The sequence below is a fragment of the Aythya ferina genome, assembly GCF_964211825.1.
Source record: "Aythya ferina genome assembly, chromosome: 1".
Taxonomy (NCBI): domain Eukaryota; kingdom Metazoa; phylum Chordata; class Aves; order Anseriformes; family Anatidae; genus Aythya; species Aythya ferina.
The window spans coordinates 186,067,368-186,076,948 of record NC_140296.1 but is presented as its reverse complement, the minus strand read 5'-3'; the positions used below and the strand labels follow the sequence as shown (position 1 = coordinate 186,076,948).

The 9,581-nt window shown below is 42.8% G+C and overlaps 1 pseudogene across 1 annotated transcript; it reads right to left on the bottom strand.

Moving 5' to 3' along the window:
• Positions 1-7,093: 7,093 nt before the first annotated feature.
• Positions 7,094-8,920, bottom strand: LOC311440078 (tetraspanin-7 pseudogene; annotated as a pseudogene). The gene has a single exon. The product of its transcript is annotated as a tetraspanin-7 pseudogene (transcript).
• Between the last annotated feature and the right edge of the window lie 661 nt (positions 8,921-9,581).

Genomic DNA, 9,581 nt, shown 5'->3' with positions numbered 1-9,581 from the left:
TTTGGAAAGCTTTTTGCAATCTTCTTGATATCATCAAAACTAATGACTTCTGGATCGTAATAATACAAAATTAATACAAAATTAATACAACAACATTAAGGTCTAAAAGAAATGAAAGCTTTGGTTTTGGTTAATGTGTGTTTAAAGAACAAAGCATTTATTGTAAGAGTACAGGCTTTGCAGAAAGTCCTTAGCACCTTGTCCACAAGGCAAACATTCTTGGGAACGGAGTACCTTTTAGATCTACAAAGGGACAATTCACAAACTAGGGACAAAAGACAGAAGATCTGGTGGATTTAGTTATGTTTTCTGTAAAAACTGATGAAACAAAGGTTTCCTGTATCTAGAACTATAATTTATATTGTTTGTCCAATGACGAACGTCCAATGGAAAAGTAAAATCCAAACATATCTTATCTCAGGTGGGAGGTGTACTATAACTAAGGACAAGACGTGCAAGACATTTCATAAACTGTGTAGAGAAATTAGTGCTATTAACAGATTGCATATAAATATTTGCCAATATAAATGTCACCCTATGAGGAAGGACTTCTTTATGGTTCAGGTGACAGAGCACTGAGCAGGCTGCTCAGACAGGTTCTTGAATCTCCTTCTCTGGAGATATTCAAAACCCACCTGGATGCCATCCTGTGTAACATGCTCTGGGTGACCCTGCTTGAGCAGGGGGTTGGACTAGATGATCAAGAAGTTAAGTTTTATGTTAAGTTCCCTGTGGCTTCCAGCTTTGTGCCAACCAGCTCTGGAAAAGAGTCCCAAGACTCAGTCTTAAAATAATTTGGATCAAGTTAGATTTGAGATAACTGATCTGAGATTTAGGCAGTCAAATGCATTCTAAATCTCATTTGAAGCAGAATAACATGTCCTGAAATCATGTAAATACCAGAAAGATAGAAATAATCAATATGATAAAAGCTAGGGGGAAGAACAAAGGAAATGCAGTTCCCAAAAATATAATAACTGCGGAGCTGACCAGCAGCATGCTTCTTGTACTGCATTAAAAGCTGGAGAGGGAGCAGCATCAAGGGAATTACATTCATAAAGCTTAGATAGTAACATTGAGCAAATTCAAAAAATAAAACAAAACAAAACAAATGGCTTCAAGGAAAGCAGTGCTTTTTAAATAATAGAAGGCTCTGTGGGCAAGCAGATTAATCTGTGTTTCATATGGTAAATTAGAACCAAACAAGACATTTTACAGTGTTAGCTTGATGAAAATTAGTACGGCCTTTTTCTTTTTTCTTTCTTAAATATATAATATGATATATTATGTGATATATTATATGATATGTGAAATATATAGGAAGTACTAGAGAAATCCTACTGCATCAACTTGGAGGGACAGAATGGTGTTTCAACATTGCTGCTAAGCCTCTTGCAAAAGGAAAAGAACATGATGAAAAGTGTCCTGAGCTAAAAATTGAGTAATACATAAATGTGAATATTATAAGGACACAAAGACATGATACAGAATGGAAATAAAGGACGGCATCCCTGACACACTGGAAGCATGACATTTATAATGCATGTTAGAAAGCTGGCTTCAAAACAGCACTCACATTTCCACTTCTATTTGTTAGGGAGATCTGTATTAAGCAGTTAATTTAATACAGGGTATATGTCCCAGTGACCTCTATCATAGGATTTAAAATTAGTCTCTATGCTGCTTTCAAACCATGAAGATCAGTTTCTGGGCGTCTGGAACATATCTGGAAGAAAGACCTGAATTCTACCTCCACATTCTCCAGAAAGTATCTGCTGACATGTTCATTTTCTGATGAGTTTGCTCAATGGTACCTTCTAAACTTCATTACTTCAATTTAATAATCACCAGAGCTTATCTAAAACCACTTTTCTTTCCTTGTAAAAAAAAAAATCAAAATAAAATAAAAATAAATAGCTTCTAGTAATAGCAATAACAAAATCTACCACCAAGCCAACAAAGAAGATGTATAGTTTTGTTTGTTTGCATAAGTAAAAAATACATGTTATCTAATAGAAAAATAGTTTTCTGAAAATTATGACTTTCTGCCAAATTTTTCATATGATTAAAAAACAGGAGGGTGACTACTAGAGCTAGAAAGCTGCTGTTAGTAAAGCCAGGCAGATAAAGAGGTTTCTTTTCAAAAACCAGTTGAACCAGGAGCTGGGACCTGGAAGGACTGCCGGACTCCTGAGCTGGGAAGGAGTTGGCTCAAGAGACCCTGAAATCTGCCAAAACCCAACAGCTTAGATGAGCTGCTTAGATAACAGCTTAGATAACAACACTTTGTGAATAAGAAGGGGAGCTACAGAAACAGGTTTAGGAAGGGCAAAATGGACAAGAAAGTGTGAACATGCTACACTAGTGGCATATTTTGCAATATCTTGGATTAATGAGTTTCTAAAATGGGACATTACTTGAAGACAATGGTCAATCAGCTCCAGAAACAAGTCACTGAGATGACAGGGTCATGGAGAAATTTTGCCCAGAATCACATACAAATGTCCTTGGAAAGGGGTGGAGCAGCTGTTTTCAGAATCCAGCTAATTACCTAGGCATCCTGATGTCTTCTTCAACAGTGTCAGCAAGCAGATCTGTTTCCAGTCACAAGATAGGCATATTTAGCTGTTGGATTCATATTTCCTTTTGTAGTTACTCTGGGCAAACTCTGCAGCAAAACTCAAGGTGCCATGCAGTTGGCCTCCACCTCCATCTGGCAAGAATGCCAGGATCTGGGGGTTACAGGGAGGCAAGAACACTAGGTCAAGGAATGTGACATATGACTCCAGCACAGTTATGGAGAAAAACATCTTGTCAAAAAAGTCTTTTCAAGAAGTCTTGTCAAAAAAAAAAAAAAAAAAAACATCTTGTCAACAGCAAATGTCAGAAACAATGTAAAAGGCATCCATTACCTGAAGAGGTTTCCTCTGTGTCGTGGCAGGAATGCTGAAGACATAGAAAGTAGAGCACTGTGCTGTGCAGGCCATTTTCCCAACACTACCATTTTAGCTACTTTACCTCTAGATTACTAAAAGGCAGCAGCAACCCAGCGTAGTCAGGACACAAAACAGGTCTCTGCACAATCAGGAAACAAAACAGCACAGAAACATCCCTGGAAGGCACACTCAAAATGGTAAGAAATTAGTAAATCTACTCTTACTAATCCTATAACCAAAATACTACCAATCCCAACTCTTCAGTCAGTCCCAGAATTGACCAGGGATGCTCCCAGCACTCCAGCTTAGTGAGCTGGAAGAATTGGAGCTATCAGACATGATTAACACTAGGTAGGAAAGATTGCTTTTCTCAGGTTTTATTACGAGAGTATATCACCACTTTGAAATGCTGACACCTTAAGATGCATGCATCTCAGGATTCAAGTTTCAAACACTACTGAACTCAAAAGCTTGCTGCTGTGAATCCAGCCCAAGGATGACTCTAGACAGTAACAGAACAGGAGAAAAGGAGAAGCAAGGCTTCACAGAGACAGCTTCAAGCAGATTAGAGAAATCTATAGAATTAGAGCATTTGAAATAATGTTTAATTTGATAATTTTAAGCCTGTAGCCCAGATAAGATTCTTGACTAAATTATATTACATGGATTAAAATCATTTACAAAAGATTTCCTCTCTGCAATAGACAGTCTTGAGTGTTCTTTGCAAATGAGCTGTAATATCAAGGACAGAACATCATGTTGTTTAGGTAGCCCCTATTTTTTTCTGTTGCTATTTCATCCACAAGCAAATTTGTATATTTGACCAATAAATGCAAAGCTTCTGAAAATGTTTGTGTGCATGTGTTTATCTCCTCCTTGATAATGTGGGAACACCATATCCTTTGATATTTGAATTTCACTGCCTTGTAAAGCAGAACAGGACAGGGGATGACAAAAGAAAACCGGGTTAAATTGCGATACTTCATTGGTTTCTCAGCAAACTACAGTGACTTCCTTCAACATTACTTTTTTCAGCTGTTTGAGACATAGTTTGAGATGTGACAGGGAAGTGGCCCAGGGAAGCCATTCCTCTCAGGATTCCCGATCCATTACAAAGCCCATTTTTAGTTCTGGCTATCTGTAGTGGGAAGTTCAGCTACACACAAGTGCAGTAAGTAACTTGTGTAGGAAAAAATATCAAAACACTCTTCTAATTTGAAAGAGTCGTATCCTTGGCAATCTAGATCATTGTTATAAAATAGACCCTGTTTCGTAACAAGGGTCTAATCTTACCACCCTGCTAATCCTAAACCTCAGCCTGCCCAAACAACAGCACTGTTGTTTCTACAGTTGCAACATAGCCTGCTCCTATACTTACTTTGGTATGTGTTTTAATCGATTAAATAACACCTAATGTTTCTGTAAATGGTGGGATCAGCTTATATTCAAGTATACCATTTTGATGAGTGACTTTGTGCTGACAGAATGACAGAAAACAAAGACGTGTTCCAGCAAGGGCTGGATGGTGCCGTCTGCTTTAACATTTTCCAGTTACAGCTATTCTGACCATCCAGAACAAAAATAACATTGAATCTAAATCATTTTAAAATTAAATTAAAGTTTGGTAACTGAGCACAAAGAAATCAAGACAACTGTAACAGCTACTGGGAATATGCTCATCTGGGAGTGATTAGAAATGAATGACATTTCTGCCATTCATTTACAAAAGTTAATGTTATTGATTATTCACGGAACTAGCAATAAACAGTCAACTAAATCTCACAGCTGGTCCGTGAAATCTTCAGTGATACAAGTATGCCTAACCTTTTTGTGATCATTTGCCAAGGTTTATTCTATTTCAGTGAGGGTAGACCAAGAGTGTAGAGTGATGGTTTATGTTCTGAATTATTCATCACATTGAGTTGATGTCCTGAGACTCAGGCCTGGCCACCACACAAACATGCACTGGTATGCTTACATCTTGCTCATGTCACTCCTGTTCTGATTAAGGATTATTTTAACAGTTTAAGAATAAAGCAAGTGCACTGAAGTGAATATCCACACGAGGTTTTTGATTATGTTTTAACAGCATCCTTCATTCTGACTGACAGCTGTCATATAATGCAGTCAGGATCAATACCAGAAATAATTTTAGTAATCAGTGGAGCAAAAAATACCCAATGCCATATTCTTGTAAGCTTTCAAATCTGATTGATTCAGGTGGAAGTTGTTGTGATAAATATGGTGCAACTCCATGTCCCTTTCTGACACTCTCCACAATGTCTGTGTTATTGCTTCTTTAATTGATCTTTCCAAATAATAATAATAATAATAATAATTAAAAAAAAAAAAGAAAAGCATAGTATACTTCTGTCTTTACATTTCAGTGCACACTGCATTTCATTTACACTTTGTTGAATTGTGCATAGCCGTTCTGAAATACAAGTACTGAGCTGGATACAAAACAGGGACTTGCATTACTGGTAACACTTGATACTTTATTTCTCAAGTACCACTTCCCACACAGATTATACATTTTGCCCACTGGTAGGACTGTACGAAATGACAATGATTTCCAGAATACAACAGGAATTCTATTAATGCACAATTCAAAAACAAAACCCACAACAAAAAATGTGTTAGGACAGGGACTTTCACAAACAAAAATAAAAATGATTTTCTGTAAAATAAGAAACAATAAAAAAAAAATCCATGCTAAAAAATGAAGCATCATTTTCTCTATAAAGAGAGATTTCCAACACATTTCCATAGTTCATCTATGCAGATGAATAGTTAAATGACCACAAAACCTTTTTACATTGCACTCTTCACCTGGAACGTGATTATTGTACTACCTAATGTAGCCACCTAACATCTTAGCAAATGGACAGTGAAATAAAGCCACAGCTTTATTTAAATATTAGCCACAGCTAATACTCAAGCACAACATAACTGTTAATCCATGTCTATCCATGGAGGCACAAATTTCTTGCCCCAAAAGTATACTACAGGCTTTGTATCTTAAGCAATGCCCTGTAAACCTTGTGAGATGAGGGCATCTTACCCCCCACCACCTCAAACCGCAGAAATTATCAGTATGAAACCCATTTCCTCTTTCTACACTTTAGATATTGTGAGCTTTGGTCAAAAGAACTGATTCCAAGGAAATTATTTCCACAAGCAAAGACCATTTATATAAATACAGAAGCAAAGTCAGTTTTGTGTGCCTGGACTCCAGTAAGTGCTGGATACTCCCTGCTGCTCTTTATAGATTTTTGCTTGTAGATAGCATTCTGGATTGAAGCAGTTAATCTGGATTAAGGGGACAAATTGCAGCACTGTCCCCAGGTCGGAAATAGTTACAGTTTTACAGGTGGGACAAATTCACCATAGAATTGACTGATCCCTTTCTAAGACAAAAGAAGACCGTCAGGGAACAAAGGCTTCACCATCACAAAAGACGGTAGTTTTGTCCAGTTATTTTTAAATGGTATGAACCATTTACAGACAGCAAAGATACCTGAAATCAGAATCTTTTGGAGTGAAATACAAGTTTTGCTCTGGCTTCAACCCCAGAAGCACTGTCACAAAATCCTAGAAGTCCATTTTCAGTGGTGGAGTGAAAGGGGAAAGCACAGAAATACCGAGACAAGGTGCTTTTAGGGACAGAAATTGTGAGAATTTAAAGAGGGTGATGAGAGCTCTTACCCCCTGGGGAATGTCACCCTCCCGAGCTATCAGTCCTCTCCTTCTTCATGGCACATTTCCTGTCCCACTCATATTTGTTGGCATTTGTCCATTCTCCACGGTTTGCTAGCTACATCCCTGAAAGATGTTAACTCCTGCAGTTCTTTTGTGGTTACCAGTTCTTTTCTGAAATCCTCCCTCCCCAGTTTGCTAGGGAAGAAGGGTGCTCAGTGTGCCTTTGTGCTGCCAGCAGGGAGACAGCTAAAAGGCCATTTCTGAGATGTTAAGGAAGAGGGAAGAAGCAGGGGCAAAGCTCTGAAAGTTCAGGACCCTCTGAAGTGCAGGGCTTGCTCTTCCTAAGGCTCCAAATACAAACCTAAAGACGTTGGGAAAAACAAAATACTTTAAATTCACACTGCTGCCTGTCCTGCACATACCCAGGGCCACCCCCCAAGTCTTGGAGTCCTCTGCTTCCTCTAGATTATATAGGTTATATCTGCTTCAAAAAGTAGGTATGGAGCCTGAGACAGATCCTTTGAAAAAGGAAAAAATCAAGGAGGCTGAGGGCTGTTTTTTAGAAATTGTTCTACAAAACAGAGTCTGTTCTGCTCACCCTGAAGATAACAGCAGTTCAGGAGAAACTTCTGATAGGAAATGCACCCTTCCCTCCTCTTGCCACCCCTAGTCTGATCAGATCCTACCATTTTTGCCATCCTCTGCTCTGGCAGGGTTTGAGGTCTTCTTAGCCCTGCAAAGATATAACCTGCAAAGCCCTGGCTAAAGTATGTCCTGCAGGAGGGAGCAGTACTTAGAGCTACAGCTCCACCTCCAGATGGAGACCGGCATCAGAAACACCACTGCAGGAAAAACACACGGACAGCTCAAGTCCTTACACAGCGAATGTACAGAACTGGACATCTTTGCAGGGAATTCACCAGACAGTGAAACACAGTTGGGGTGCATGATGCTGGACAGTCCTTGATGGCACCTGCTGGCACAGCTTTGGTGTCCCCAAACCAGACGTGCTGCTTGTGCAGTCCTGTTTTCCAGCAACATTCAGCAGTTCCCAGTCTCAGAAGAACACTCACTCGATGAAATGCTGAGAGGTCTCTCATGCTCCCACAGGCCCTCTCATCCTTCCTGGCCCCCCTTTCAGTACCTCAGTATGTTTGCAGCACCCAGAAAACTGGTCAGCCTTGACCTTGCTGTCCCTGTTACCCCAAAGGGTGCCGTTTGTCCATGCTGCCTCTCTTCCCTCCATAGGAGAGGTCCAGAGACCCTGATGGCAGTGGTGACCTGCTGCCATGGAGGGGACACAGCCAGGACAGGAGGCTGTGGATTTGCCTGTGGTGTTGATGTACCTGACACAGGCTCCAGGAAGGAAAGGGAGCAACGAGGAAGACACTCAGGTAGAAGTGGGGACAATGAGGAGAAGGTTTTCCAGATGAGGTGCACCAAGGTCTCCTGGAGGAAGGAAGGGAGCTGGAGGGGACAAGGAGCAGCCCCCGGGGGAAGTCTCAGCATGGGGTGGCGATGCCCAGTGGGTGGGCAGGGATGCGGGCAGCCATCAGGCAGGCCAGCACAATGCCGATCACCTGCAGCGCCGCCAGCCCCAGGGCAGCAGTGGCAACAGAAAACATGTTGCTGCTGACAAAGGTCGAGACCTTGCTGAAGCAGCCATCACGGTGCAACCCGTAGATGTTGGGTGGGCTCAGCCGGCAGCCCCACCGGCCCCGGCAGCAGCTGAGGGGCACCGAGCCATTCTGCTGGAGTCCCCAGGGCGTCGTAAGCCAGTCGCGGTAGCTCTCCACGCCGCAGCAAGCCAAGGCACGCTGCAAGGCATCCAGGGCATCTGCCTTCACCTCATCCTCGCCATAGGTGTTCAGGGCTTGGCGCAGCCCTTCCTGGAAACCCCGCGCCACGTCCTGGCGGTAGAGGAGCCCCGAGAGCCCTGCAATCAGCCCGGCCACCAGCACGGCGCTCAGGAAGGCACCGTAGGTGCGCAGGAGCCCCCGGTGCTCCGTGGCGGCGCTGAAGCAGCCCAGAAAGCCCCAGACAATGACGGCGGTGCCTGTGGCCAAGAGGATGGCAGGGGCGTCGGGGTAGTTGCTGGCCGACAGCGCCAGGTAGCCGCCCAGCCACACCTTGGCCCAGAGGCCGATGATGAGCATGGTGAGCCCGGCTGCCCAGAAGACGAAGCTGAAGGCCATGAGGGACAGCTTGAGTGCCGTCATGGTGCCTGTGGCGGGTGCTGAGGGGCTGCGACTGTCAGCACTGCCACTCCCTGAGGGTGCTGCTCCCTGGCTGGGGTACTGGCAGGGAGAAGAGGAAAAGGAGAAGAGAGGAGAGAGGAGAAGGTAGCCAGGCACCCGCTGTGAGTGGTGCTTCTGTTCCAACCCAGCCTTTTTCACTGCCCTGGCTGTGGGCGCGGCCAGCCCGAGGGCATGAGGGTGCAGCCGGCCCTGGCCCTTCCCCGTAACTATGAGGCGGGTCCGGATGGGTCTCAGCCCTCTGGAGCCCTGAGGTGTTTGTGTTTTAAACAAGGACTGCACCACCTGAGGGGAGAAGGGAATGGGCAAGGGCTCAGGCTGCCCTGCCCGGGCTGGGCTGCCTCCCTGCCGTCGGAGGGAAGGGGCTCCTTGGGCAAAATCAGTATTTACTGGGATAAACTGCAGCCCAAGATGGGTCTGGGCGAGGGTCTGAGCATTAGGAGGAGCACCTAAACAAGTTACTGCTAATCCACAGGAAGCATAAAAATCTTTTAAAGGAGAGTTTTATGTTTATTTCTTTGACAACCTGTTGTATTTAGGATGCTTTCAAGAAACAAGACTAAATCCATACCTGAATGCTAACTGTACAGTCAGTGGTTCATTCTGTCCTGATTTGCCCAGTTGGAAACTATTTTCCAGGTGGCCTGACTCTGTTAAATATTCACCTGATTCAGCCAGTGATAACACT